General features: G+C 48.1%; 1 protein-coding gene and 1 long non-coding RNA gene across 2 annotated transcripts in view; both read right to left on the bottom strand.

The window, feature by feature from the left end:
• Window positions 1-14846, bottom strand: part of SH3RF3 (SH3 domain containing ring finger 3) — a 360308-nt gene that overhangs the window by 216948 nt on the left and 128514 nt on the right. The window lies entirely within an intron of this gene.
• LOC116539860 lies at window positions 2407-4345 on the bottom strand. Its single transcript, XR_004264219.1, has 2 exons — window positions 4090-4345; window positions 2407-3990 (listed from the first exon to the last, which is right to left on the bottom strand). It is a non-coding gene; the product is annotated as an uncharacterized LOC116539860 (long non-coding RNA).

Genomic DNA, 14846 nt, shown 5'->3' with positions numbered 1-14846 from the left:
CCAATGTCCTAGCAGAAGCAGGACTCTTCACAGGAGACACTAAATCTTAGGAAATTACACAGTCATAGTAATTGAGAACACAAAGTTGATTTCTATCACCAAGTCCAGGGTCACATAAAGAGCTGTAAATGAAATGACACTGGGAAAATAATCATTTCAAAATCCAGTCAAACCATTATCCACAAACCTCAGTGATCTTGATCCCAGACTCACATCCTGGTTCCTGTACAGTGAGGGAGAGGCCGAATGTGGCACATCCAAAATGCAGGGCACACCTGGCACAGATGCGGCTGAGATTGTGGGAACTGTTTCTAACTACATAATGAAGGCACAGAAGGCTGACCTGCCACCTCATGCCCCTTTCTCCAGTCCCACAGGCTCTGGACGTTTGAGGGACCACCAGCGTGGGGCTGACTTCAGCTTTATCCCAGCGTGAAGCATGGTGCCCACCATTTGATGGGTGCTCAAGGGAAGTGTATTGTTTCTGTCCGTTTGCCCACCACTCCTTACAGGGAGAAGCCAAGTTTTTCAGCTCAGGACTCCCCTTTCACACCCTCCCCCAAACACAAACCTTCATCATCTCTACTCTCTGCATCTCATTTTCTTTCCACATGAATTTAGATTGTTTTATTCTGCTTAACTATACTATTTGTATAAAGCCCCTTAGATCCTTTTAGGAAAAAGGTAGTATATATGTATATAAGACAAAACTGATTTTTCTAGAAGCAAAGCAACAGAGGAAGCTGAGATATCATGAAAACTGGAATAATGTGATTTAAAAAAACAAGCAAAAAAGGGTCTCCATCCGACTTAGATGTATTTGTCTGGTAACAGTTCAGATTTGTCCAGCATCTTAGCCCACAGCACCATGGCAAAACAATAACAATCATTTAGTTTCACCATACACACAGGAAACACACACAGGAAAGTCTTCTCCAGTTATTACTACATCTACTTTCCAGGTGGGAAAATACATCACTAAGTGGCTTGTACAAGGCCTTCCATGCAGCGACACCTGGGCTAAGGCTTCTTGCCTTCCCTGGGTCCTGGAGGACAGTCACAGCCTTCAGACGGGCCCAGACTCTGATAGTCACTCTCAGGCCATCACCCAGTGACAGCTGCTGTATCTATTAAGGGACACATATTTGCCATCAATGCCATTGATAGCTCAAAGGACAAATCCCATATCTATCTAATTATGACCCTTTTCTAGAACAAATAACTTTTTCTCCTTCTAAGACATGAGCGTATGCCACCTCCAGGGACGATCATACTTGCATATATGGTGATGTAAGAGAATGCTGGTGTTTTCTCAGGTCTTAAGTCAAATGTCTGCTCCAAAGGGCCTCCTAACTCAAACCCTCATGAGTATAGCCAAAGAATGCCTTCCACCACCTCTGGATCTGAATACCCCTTCCTGGGAAGAGCACTGTCCCCTGAATGAAGGGTTGCTGGGTTCCTCTGTCAAATGAGCCATGAAATCCTCTCCAGGATGGGAGACCAACTGGGGGCATATTCATCTCCCCTCACCCAGCTGCACATGACATGGGCTATAAATCCATGTCATGGCCATAGCCAAATAATGTCAGATTATAATGAATTTTCCTCTCCATAAACCTAGAGTGGACTTAAAAAACCAACCAACCTTGAAGGGAAAAGCTTAGATCCTATTACAAGCTCCCCGCAAACGCTTCAGATCCCTCTCACTGTGCCTCACTTCATAAACTGTCATTAACCCAGGGAAGCAGGTATGGCTGTCCGGGAGAGGAAGGGTACGCTGGCAAACAGCGAGATGAGGAATGGACCTTTTAAAAGGACACGCTAATCAAGCATCTAGACAACCTCGGCTAATCCTTGAACTTGGAAGTGCAACCGTCGCCCAGGCGAGACAGGAAAAGGGTAGATGCACAGTGGGTGCAGGGCACTCTTTGAGTGCTCATCAGCTGACTTGCACATTTCCTGCGATGCTTTCTAGTCAGCTAGGTCATCGGGAACAACCTACAACCCAGAATAAACAAATAAGGCCCCAATTAAGCTGCTGCCTTGGCCTATGGTGGATTTCCAGTGTCTGTCCAACTGAATGGAAGGTCACAGGATCCTCGTCAGGCCACATCGCACTCACAACCAGGCATGGCTCTGAGCAACTTACCAACATTATCACAAACATAAAGTGAAGCCTGGTGATCTGATTTCCCCTGGAGTATTCCTAGGCTCTCCCACTTCTCTGGATCATGAGAGAGGGTAGGGTGAATATCAGTCTCACATGGCAGCCTCTGTGGGCCTCTCTGTAGGCAGCAAAGTACGAGATAACCACATTTCACGATGATTGTGCAAAGCTTCATGAAAGATCAACCTTGGGCTCTTGCTGTGGTGATAATAAGGCAGACAAGCATGGAACACATTTTCTTTTTAATGATGGAAGCTGTTCTAAGTGAGATGGTCTAAGGGGACAATTTTACATTATTTGTAAAGGTCTAAGTCATATAAAGGCGCTATTATGGTAATTTACAAATATTACAGTATAAATGGTGCTTAGAACTAACTTTTTTATTGATGCAAACTTCATATAACATGAAATTAACCATTTTAAAGTGAACAATTCAGTGGCATTTACTACATTCACAATATTGTGCAGCCACCACCTCCATCTAGTTCCAGAACATTTGTATCACCCCAAAATAAAGCCCTACCCCCGTGAAGCGATTCTACTCCATTTGCCGCCTCCTCTCAGCCCATGGCAACCACCAATCTGCTTTCTGTTTCCATGGATTTACCTATTCTGGGAATTTCATACCAATGGAATCATACAGTATGTGACCTTTTGAGGCTGGCTTTCTTTGAGCATAATGTTTTTGAGATTCACACAAGTTGCAGCATATATCAGAATTTCATTTCCTTCCATGGCTGAATAAAAGTCCACGGTATGTACAGGCCACATTTTGTTATCCACTTATCCACTGATAGACACTTGGGGTGCTTCTACCTTTTGGCTACTGTGTAAATAGGGCTACTATGAACATTTGTATACTTGTTGGAACACCTGTTTTCAATTCTTTGGGGCACATCCCTAGGAGTGAAATTACTAGAATTCACTTTTGATATACAAAATAAATAAATAAAAAAACAAATGATAATATGTTTAGGACCAGTGAACTTGAAATCCCAAATCTGCATAATGTTTGTTCCAGGAATAATGACTTTTTAACTTTCTAAGAAATCCAGATCCTAGAAAATTTCCAGAACTACAAGTTGCCTTTGACGTATTACCAAAAATGATTTTCCTTGACATGACAATAAAGATAAGAAAATAGCAGTGATGTAATAACAATCACACCTAGAAGGTAATATTACTGAGACTCTCTTATAAGCCCAGCACTACACTAAGCATTATCCTTGCCAGCATAATTACTATTCCATTTTCCACAGAGAAAGTCACATAGCCCTAAACCAAGCACCAAATCCAGTCCTACCACGCCAGAGCCCACACTCTTCATCTGCTAGCCTACTTGTTTCCTTTCACATCAAGAAACCCCTTTAAAAGCAACCAATATTTACGCTGAGCCTGGTCTCAAGCAGCATATCTGGATTTTAGTCACAATCTGCACACCCTGTCACCATATGAAAGGTACATCTATGACCTTCTAAATGTGATTCCTACTACCGTGCAATGTGATAGATCCCATGCATCCCTTTCAACCTGCGTCCCCATCAGCAGATGTGCATGTTTAATGCCTATCGTCTTCTGAAGCCATAAGCTCTAGCAGAGGAGGGTTCTGAGCCTGTCCCACCACAAAACTCCCCGCCTGCATGATGCCTGGCACCTCACATGCACTAAACACATGCCCAGTGAGTGGGGTCTGCACTCACCTGGTCCTCCTCTGGCACATCCTGCAGGATCTCAGTTCTGCTTTCTCCCCACCTCTGTCCAGTCCCATATACCTCCTAGGGGTAGGCATAGGTCTTGTGGTCCCCCAGGAGACCTGTCTCCTCCTCATCCATGGATCAGGGCTCAATGGAGCTTGGGATGCCCAAGGAAAGCACTCCTCCCAGACAGACTCAGGAAGACTCTGCCTCCAGGGCCCTGAGCACCCCACAGATACATCCACAGAAACACATGTGCCTTCCCAGCCTGGCAGGTGGCACTGAACAGACGACTATGCAATCATCCTCAGGACAGGCCTAGGATCTTCCTAATGAGCACTGCCTTAATTTCTTACGCAGCAGATTTTAAAATTCATCCTAAATCATCCAGATGGTCATCAAGAACCAGTATCCCTTCAACCCAAAATACTCAGTAAACAACTTCTATTTCACTACCGGTCTCTCTCCCACTGGTAAAATTAAAACCAACTTTTTTTTTTTTTTTTTTTTTTTTGGAGACGGAGTTTCGCTCTTGTTACCCAGGCTGGAGTGCAATGGCGCGATCTCGGCTCACCACAACCTCCGCCTCCTGGGTTCAAGCAATTCTCCTGCCTCAGCCTCCTGAGTAGCTGGGACTACAGGCACGCGCCACCATGCCCAGCTAATTTTTTTGTATTTTTAGTAGAGACGGGGTTTCACCATGTTGACCAGGATGGTCTCAATCTCTTGACCTCGTGATCCACCCGCCTCGGCCTCCCAAAGTGCTGGGATTACAGGCTTGAGCCACCGCGCCCGGCCTAAAACCAACTTTTTAAAGGTAACCATTTTCTGTCCCTGTTTTAATTTCTTCCAGTAGCTTTACAGAGAAAAAAACCTGGGTCCTTTGTGATTCCTTTCTTGAGTAAGGCTGCTAGGAAACTGTCTTGGCATGACAAGGGAGATGAGTTGGGGATGTCACAGAGCGTCTGTCAACAGAACACCAGGCCAGGAACCCCATACACCACACCCGACATCTGTGTGTGGCAGCGCTGGGGGCTGTTTACTGCGATGTGCTGATGCTGGTTCGTAATCCTCTCACACACCCATCCAGCAGGGCCGGTGTCCCTCCGCTGACCACACACAGCCCAGCTTGCATCATCTCCATGACGACTCAGTGCTAGTGTGGAGGAGGCCCGTCGGCAGCTGTGTCTGTACAGAAGTACGTGCTCACCACTCGCCTGCAGCGGGGTCTCCAAAGGAACAGGCACTCTCAGCCTTCAGCCCAAGTAGACATCATCACCAAAAGAAACACAAACTACCCAGCCCTGTGAGTGCCACACACAGTTAGAGGCAAAGGGGGCTCCCTGCGGCCCACACACCAGGAATGTGGTATGGAGCTGCTGCGTGCTGGCGGGTCTGTGCAGGCGGCTAGCTTTGTGCTTGCCCTCATGGTACCCCACACAGTCCTGCTTCTGTACCGGCTCTTCAGGGTTCCATCCTTCAGAAGGTCTTGCTTTTCAGAGGTACCCTCAGGGGATGTGTAGCTATCAGCTCCAAGACCCAGTTTTTGGTTGGGCAATTGCTAGAGATTTTGCCTAGACAAGCAAGCAACAGCTTACTAGGAAACAGGCTATCAGAGAGTCACTGCAGAGGGCTGTGGGGGTTCTGACCCAAGGGTATGTCTTTTTCCACAGACCAGGGAGGGATAAGTCCAGGCCAGACAGCTGGCCAGAGGCAGAGTGGCTGCCCTGAGTGGTAGGGACAGGAGGCCTGGCCATGACACAGGGATGGGACAGGGCAGCACCCAATGTCATTCAGTGTCAGACATGGCTCACCCATACCAAATGTACCCAAAGACCCCATGATCTGAAAATTATCAATCACCACGCTGAAAGAGCAGACACAAAGGAAAATCCAGGGCTGTGAGTGTGTGTGTGTAGCAGTTAGAATCTCAGTTCTGCCTTGGGATGATTCTAGCCACATTCAGTACTCAAGTTATAGGATACTCACATTCAATTCAGATTTGTACAGCATTTTAAAGGTGATCAGATACATTGTGGGCCTCAAATATTGATACCACAGAAGTCCACATGACTTGCTGTGTAAACAGGCAGTGAATTGGCAGAGGGGAGCTCTTGGTCCTAAACAACAATGCAGCGCCCACCATGTATCTGGATATGGGGCTTCTGGCATTCTGGAAACCACGTGGGGCCTCACCCCATTGTTGGATTATACCACACTCCAGAAGCTCCTGGCTGGTATGCCATAGTTACAACTTGACTATCTTGAGTTTGAGAGGTTGCCTGGGCTCTGTTCACTGCTGTCATGTTGGCTGACAGCAAAGTATCAAGTTGATTTACAGGAAAGTGAACAGCAAAGTGGTCTGCATCCATTGCTTAAAACTCTTACTCCAAAAGCCAAATGCGAACTGTTTTTACTCTAGAGTTTTGAGCTTTTGTGTTGAGATTTTCTTTGCACATCCCTCTAGGTTCCTCCTGGGAGGAGCTGTGTCTCTGAGGAAGGAGACTTCCACAGATTTCACACCAAACAAGGTAGGAGGCTCCTGGGTGTGGGGCCCGGGCTTTTCTGGAGCAGTTCATTCCTGGTTTCCTGTTGCTTTTCCATTTCAAGCTGGCAAACCTTGTTTTACTCATTAGCAGACACTCCAGGAAGCTGAGCGCACACCCTCACTGCTTCTGGCTCTCTGCCTGCACTTCGCCCTGTTCACTGGTTGGGTGCTTGAGCTGCGAAGGAATGGATCAACACTGACTCTGCTTTAGAGTAATGTATACTCAGGACAGCGTCAGGCACTTAGTATATGCTCAATGAAGGGTGACTCAGAAAATGGAATAAACGTATAAAAGAAATTGCGATTCAGAAGCAGGACCCACTTAGTCATGGAGGGCCTGGCAAGCGTCTCTCTCCTGATGCTATGTGAGGCGGGCAGGCCGGCACAGGCTCCTCTTGCAGGTTCCCTGGCCACTCCCTCCTACCAGCGCTCTGTCACTGTGACTTCTGTCTGTAACGGTTTTTGTTTTTTATGGGCAGGAATGCCTGGCCCAGCATCCCCAACTAGAGAAAGGTCAATTTATGTACGAGGAGTAACAGTCCAGGAATGATCTCCAAAGGATGCTCCAGACACCGCCTGCATGGCCTGGATACGGGGCCAAGACGCCTACATTGCACCTCTACTTAGCACTTAGTATCTCTGGGTTGTCACGCCCTGTACCTATGGCCTCATGGGATGACATCCGTTTTGACCTGAAACGGCCACACTGCCCCGGGCTATCACTTCTGATCACAGAGGAATAGATGGGTTCTACTCACCCTCCTGTCCACGTAACTCCAGTGGCTCAGAGCCCTGGCTCAGGCAGTGGAAGCCAGAAGAAACGTTTCCTTCTCTGTGGCAGCTGCGGGCACCCTCACCTGGTCCTACAGCAGGAATCATGGTGACTCTGCGAGCTTGCCTGTCCCACTGGGCAGCTTTCTGCCTCTGAATGGCAATCCTCCCCATACCCGGCACTCTAAGAGGGCTGCTTGCCACCTCAGGTGACCACAGACTCGCCTTAAGCAGGTTACACCTCAGGTTTCCCAGCCTAACCAGCACCCCCACCCCCCAGATCTTCCTTGTGATGGGCCACATCCTGCCCCAATTTGCTGATCATCAATCCAAACTTGCCTCGAACATCCCCAGGTGGGGCTGAGGCTGCTGGGAGGAGGGTGGCTGGGTGGAGAGGAGGGACTGGTGCCCCTGCCCTGTGGCAGCCAAGCTCACTGCATCCTGCTTCCTTCAGCTTCAGACAGTAGCTTCCATCTGTAATCTAGTAAGTATGTCATCACACTCTCTTTCCTAGGGCTTCATTAATTTCCATACAGCCAGGAATTCTCTGTACAACCAGCTTATTAGTAGTAGTTACATTTTGCTTTCCTGGGAGGGGACAAGGGGATACTGGGACTGAGGCTGATGTAATTAACAAATGCCTGAGCACATGAGCATTCTGGAGTCTTGGTCCCAATTTCTAAAATGCACAAGTATCTTGGCAACTATCTTCAGTGCCCCTCACCCCTCTCCGCTGCTCTGTCCCCCAGGCTGGAGTACAGTGGCGTCATCTCACCTCACTGTAACCTCTGCCTCCCTAGTTCAAGCAAATCTCCTGCCTCAGCCTCCTGAGCAGCCAGGACTACAGGCACACACCACCATGCCTGGCTAATTTTTCTGTTTTTCGTAGAGATGGGGCTTCACCATGTAGGCCAGGCTGGTCCCCAACTCCTGGGCTCAAGTGATCAATCCTCCAGCCTTGGCCTCCAACGTGCTGGGATTACAGACATGAGCCACCATGCCTGGCTTGGCAACTATCTTTTAAGCCCTACCTAGTGCTTAAAGTCAGAAGAAAGGAGGGCTGGATTCTTAAAGGGTTAGGAGGATGCAGTCGGCCAGCAGAGCCATGGAGAAGCACCAATGTTTTCTGGAAATTACACAGTTTGTGGAAGGCTCCCTCTGTTCTCTGGAGGGAAGGCAAGGTTTTCCCATCTTGGCTGCTGCTATCCTGCCTTGTTTGGTTATGTCATTTCAAAATACCATCAAAATACCATGAACAAGAACTTGGGAATGTGCCTCCATCACAGTAGGCGCTCCCAGGGCAAAGGCTGGAGAGGACCCTCGCCCTGTGGTCCCTCTCCCCCGAGGAACCTGCTTATGATGCCCGCGCTTCCAACACCACTCAGACAAAATCCACATGCAGCCTTTGTGCCTAGTGGCTTCACGCAGTAAGAACACAGTGCAGGCCAAGAGAAAGGGCGATGCCTGGGAGGAGCTGTCCACAAGCCTCATCACCTGGGCATGTCCTAGGGCTCAGAAAGTCCTCCTCCTACATTTGTATCCCCCAGAAAATGAAAAAAGATACAGATGCTTCCTGGCTTATACTAGGGTTACATTTTGAGAAACCCAACATAAATTGAAAATATCATTAGGTCTAAAATTCATTTAATACACCCAACATGACAAATCTCATAGCATAGCCTGGCTCACCTTAAACATGCTCAGAACATGCACATTAGCCTACAGTATGTAACATCATCGGACTCAAAGCCTTTTTTAATAATAAAGTATTAAATAGCTTATGCAATTTATCGAACACTGCTTGAAAGTGAAAAACAGAGTGGTTGTGTGGGAACTCAAAGTACAGTTTCTACTGAATGTGTATTGCTTCTGCACCATCTTGAAATTAAAAATCATTAAGTGGAACCATGGTAAGTCGGGGACCACCTGCATCTCACTTCAGCAGACAGGGCTCAGGGTTGTCAATTCCACACAGAAACCACTGGGGAAGATAAACCATTCTAGCCTGCCCGTCCGCTCCATCTCTTTTAACATCAAAAACACCAGCAAAAGTGATGACCAAAGGAGGTGAGTGGAGCCTCCCAGCCCCCTCCTCCCCATCTGCCCCTTCTCTGGGCTCCAGGTGGGATTGGGTTACAGGCCAGAAGACTCCATCACTCACAGAGGCTGGGCACAGAACTTGAGGACCCTTAGTGGGGATATCCAGTTCACCCGAAAAACTTCAGCAGGGCTGAGAGCTGGGGTGCTCTGCCCTGTCCCATCCCGTCCTGTCCAGGGGCCTGGGAGTGTGGCTGCAGCAGCTCCATGCTCCCCTCAGTGGCCTCCCAAGCAACCTCTGTCCAGCAGGAGCCTGGCTCCATTGCCCTACCACAGGGCTCTCCCTCCCCAACAGAGCCTGACTCCTCACTCCAGGGACAGATGCAGAAGAACTGTGTTCTGTCCGATGCTCCCCTGCTGTGCACTGAGAAATAGGAAAGGGAGAGTAAAAGAAGGGAAAGGGGATCACAGGTGGAGCTCCTGCCTCCCAGACCTCAGGAGTGGCAGTTGGGAGTGGCCCTGGCTCCTGGCCCTGTCTGGGCCTGGTCCACCCAGCACAGCTGGCCCTTAGGGGCCCTCATTAGGAAGCAAACTTGATAGGCTCTGTTGGAAGGGAGCGGGGCTGATTAAAGAAGGAAGCACAAGGACTTTTCACCTGTGTCTCAGAAACGCTGACTATGTCTTTATGAAAAGCAGCCTGGGAGCCAGGCTTCCTCAGTACTGCCTCTCTTTTGTGTCTCTTTCTTCCTTTGGGCAGGCTCAGCACTTGTACAAGATGCACAGTGATCATCTTTGGGGTGTTTGGGTTTTCTTCCCCTGGTCGTGCTTGTGTTTGGATCCTGCCCTTTCACCAGTCATGATCTCCCACAGACCTAGCAGGAAGCTCTGTCTGGCTCCATTGTTTGCCTTGACATGTACTTCCTATTCAGAGGAAGGGAGATTCCTAAAAAATATTACGGAACCTCAGCACACATGGGGAAATCACTGATCGGAAGCAACTCCCATCCTGTTTGACCACCTCCCTGGCTAATTACTGTGCAATCCCATCAGAGACCAGAGGCATTGACGGTGCCTTCAGGATAATATATCTCACTACTGAGCAATGCTTTTATCAGCCTCTGTCTGCAGGTATTATTGTTTCAAGGCTTATAAATATGTAGGTTTGCAAATTAAGAATTGACACTATACATGTTTGTAAAGAAGCCAGCTCACAGACATCTCCTGCTCAGGGACATATGTCAGCCTGTCCTTAGTGGCAGGCGGTCTGCAGTAGTGGTCACCAGCTTCAATATCTGGAGGGTGATTAAACAACAAGAGGTGACTCTCTCCCTGGCTCTCACATGTATGTGTGTGTGGGCACACGCTCACCCCCGTCTCTTGTTAGGCTGCTAATGAAGCAAGCTTGGGTCACGTCACTGCCCACTGACCAGGGCTCAGAAGCCTTCTGAATCCATGGCTGAGGGCTGGCTCCTGAGCTGGCCTTTGTGCTAAAGACTCTGCTGAGATAAGCCCAGAGGGGAGCCCTGCTCCACACGCTGGGTCTCAGTGACAAGCGTCAGGTACAAAACATCCCTGGTGTCACCAGTGGTTTAAGGACTTCACTGTATTTGGGAGAACAACGAGAGTTGAAGGTAGTGAAAAGGCAGTGAAGAGGTAGACTGAGGATGCTGTTCTGGGACCACTCCCAAAGCTGAGTGTCCCTTGTCAAGTCCTCACACTTGTTCCTGCGGGTCTTGTTGTTGCTCTTGCTTGGGGCAGCCTCTTGTCAGATGTAGAGTGGATTCTGTGTATACACACATACACAACACACACACACAACATATACCACATAAAATACATGTGCACAACACACACATGCACACAACACACACATGCACACACAACACACACAGCACACATGCATATACAACACACTGAATACACATATGCAGGCAACACACATACAACACAAATATGCACACATAACACAACATACACAACACAGAACACATGCACATACAACACACTGAGCACACATACACACAACACACATGTGCACAACACACATACCATACACAACACACAGCACACATGTACATACAACACACCAAATACACATACACAACACACACATGTGCATACCACACACCACACATGCATGCCCAACACACACACCATACACAACACACAGCACACATGCACATACAACACACTGAATACACATACACAACACACATGTACACAACACACACCACACACATGCATGTACAACATGCATATCATACACAACACAAACAGCATATATGAACATACAACACACTGAATACACATACACAACACACACGTGCACACCACACACCACACACATGCATGCACAACACACATATACACAACACACAGCACATATGCACATACAACACACCGAATATACATACACACCACACACATGCATGTACAGCACACATATCATACACTACACACACAGCACACATGCACATATAACACACTGAATATGCATATACATACAATACACACACATGCACATATGATACACATGCACACACAAACAAACGTCCATGCTCCTAAGGATTTCTCCAGGGCTCAGTGGGTAATTTCAAGTTTCCTTCAATCCCTGAAACTTCAGACTGAGCACAGCTGGTGCTGGAAGGGTCTCAATGCCCCAGCTTGGTGGTGTCCACCCCCTCGGCCCACCCAGTATCTCTCATTATTTCTCTCTGCCCTTGCAACCCTGAGTACTAAAAGCTTTTACAAGCCAATCACTTTAATGACATTAAAAATTGTTTTATTGATAAAAACCCTGCCAACTTCCCTTAAGAGCTTCTGACTATAATCAGATGACCTGTGGCTATAAATTCAACCCAAATCAAAGACACATTAGCCTTGGCCACCTGGCAGGACCCATGCAGGCCCCTGGGGGGCTTTCTGAGTCATTAGGAAGAGGAAGAGCCACACCCGCCCTGAAGGAGACCTGGGCTTGCAGGAACCCCAGCCTACACTGGCCTATAGCAGCCCAAGGGTGGGCAGCAGGGCGCCACTGCCCTGAGTGGGTTATTTCCACCCTAGGAGGTGGGGGCTCACTGTCAGGATGGGGCTTATTTGTAGAATTATAATGTTTCCTTCCACCATCTGATAAACTATAGAGGAGAAAGGGTAACAGGAAAGGTCAGGTTTTCTTCCATTTTGCAGTATTTTGCCAGTTTTTCACATCTCACCCAACTCCAGCAGTTGGTGAACACGCCACACAAGCTGCTGTCAGAGCTCCTGTGGCCTCGTCCTGCCTTGGCCCTTTAATCCTAATGTGTAGCTGTTCTCCCCGCCTTCCTTTCCTCTAGGAACCCTCCTGGCTCTCTTCAGTGTTCCTTCTTAAATAACAAGGAAAAAAAAAAAAAAACACCATCCTATTTCACAAAGCCATAGGGGGCAGAGTCTAAGCCCACTCACTCTGCAGGGAGCAGGCCAATTAGACTGCAGTCCACAAGAGCCAGCTGGGTTCCCCAGGCTGATGATGTTTCTAACACAGAGCATGGTGCTATCCCCTGATGCATGTCCCCCTGCTACCCACAAAATCCAACATTTCTTACAAGAAGAATTTTGCTAAGAAGGCAGATTGAGATGTCTGGGAAACATGAGGATGTTTAGATGTCTATCCAACAGGAAGCGGAAAACAGCACACTCCAAAAAGCCTCGGGATGTTGCGGCACGCAATGTAGGTGGTGGCCAGGCTCTGTGACCCTCAGAAATAATGAAATGCCCACCTGGCAGACCTGAGAAGGGCACTGGCTAAGGAGACACAGAAAGCCCTTACAGAAACATCTGGCATCCACTGGACTCAGTGGGAGGGGCTGTTATCTCTGTTGTAAAATTCACCACAACCTAGACTCCTGATTTTCAACTGTCAGCTCATGCACATAGTTTTAAATCGTGCCCTGAAATCTGACAAAAAGCATGGCTTTGGCCTTGAGACTTGATTCCTTCTGTCATCTTCTATCTACTGAGCACCTCTAAGAGTAAGAAACCCAGCAGGACATATAGGGAAGTAGATAAGGAGCACCCATAGACTCAGGGTGGATCCTGTGGAGGTGGACGGGGAGCACCCACAGACTCAGGGTGGATCCTGTGGAGGTGGACAGGGAGCACCCACAGACTCGAGGTGGATCCTGTGGAGGTGGACGGGGAGCACCCACAGACTTGAGGTGGATCCTGTGGAGGTGGACGGGGAGCCCCCACAGACTCGAGGTGGATCCTGTGGAGGTGGACGGGGAGCCCCCACAGACTCGAGGTGGATCCTGTGGAGGTGGACAGGGAGCCCCCACAGACTCAAGGTGGATCCTGTGGAGGTGGATGGGGAGCACCCACAGACTCGAGGTGGATCCTGTGGAGGTGGACGGGGAGCACCCACAGACTCGAGGTGGATCCTGTGGAGGTAGATGGGGGGCACCCACAGACTCAGGGTGGATCCTGTGGAGGTGGATGGGGAGCACCCACAGACTCAGGGTAGATCCTGTGGAGGTGGATGGGGAGCACCCACAGACTCGAGGTGGACCCTGTAGAGGTGTATGGGGAGCACCCACAGACTCAGAGTGGATCTGCAGTGGTGGACAGGTAACATTCACAGACTGAGGTCTGAAGCTTAAAGACAGGGAGGATTATGGAACAGCCCAGCCAGCTTTGTAAACCATGTAGGGCTCCTGGAGTGTCCTGACCAGGGACTGACATGTCCAGGTCACATTCCTTTCTATTAATAGTACAATCTCTCCACTGAGGGACTGTCTGGCAGAATGAGCTAAGTTCATCTACTGGCTTTGCTCAAGGGATGAAAAACCACCTCCTAAAAGCAAATTATCTGCCTGGCTTCCCAGGAATAAAACTGAAAGAATCAATCTTTCCATGCATCAGCACCCTAATCCACAGAGGACATTTTAAAGTCTCCATATTCTAGCTACGACTTCATTACTTACTTGGTTGAAGGCTGTCAACCAAGAATTCTATAACCAGAAAAGCTACCTATCAAAAATAAAGACAAAATAAACACATTTCAGATACACAAAAACAGAAAATTTGATGCTAGCTGACCAACCCATCTTACAGAAAATATCAATGAAAGTTTTTTTAGGCTGAAATCAAGTCACCACACATTACAATTTAAATTGATGTAAAATGACAAAGAGCACTAGTAAAGATAACTGAGTCATTATAAAAGATAGTATGAAGGCACATGTCTCTTCCTTTCTTAACTCATTTAAGAAAGCGATTGTGGCCAGGTGTAGTGGCTCATGCCTGTAATCCCAGCACTTTGGGAGGCCAAGGTGGGTGGATTACCTGGGTCAGGAGTTCATTACCAGCCTGGCCAACATGGTGAAACCCTGTCTCTACTAAAAACACAAAAAATGAGCTGGGCATGGTGGCAGGGGCCTGTAATCCCAGCTACATGGGAGGCTGACACAAAAGAATCACTGGAACCCAGAAGGAGGCAGTTGCAGAGCTGAGACTGTGCCACTGCACTCCAGCCTGGGTGACAGTACAAGACTCTGTCTCAAAAAAAAAAAGGAAGGAAGAAAGAAGAGAAAGAAAGAAAGAAAGAAAGAAAGAAAGAAAGAAAGAAAGAAAGAAAGAAAGAAAAAAAGAAAGG

This window comes from Sapajus apella, unplaced genomic scaffold (assembly GCF_009761245.1).
Source record: "Sapajus apella isolate SASKATOON/1434 unplaced genomic scaffold, GSC_monkey_1.0 scaffold134, whole genome shotgun sequence".
Taxonomy (NCBI): Eukaryota; Metazoa; Chordata; class Mammalia; order Primates; family Cebidae; genus Sapajus; species Sapajus apella.
Note: the sequence above shows the minus strand (reverse complement) of the source record. Positions and strands in the feature narration are given on the sequence as shown.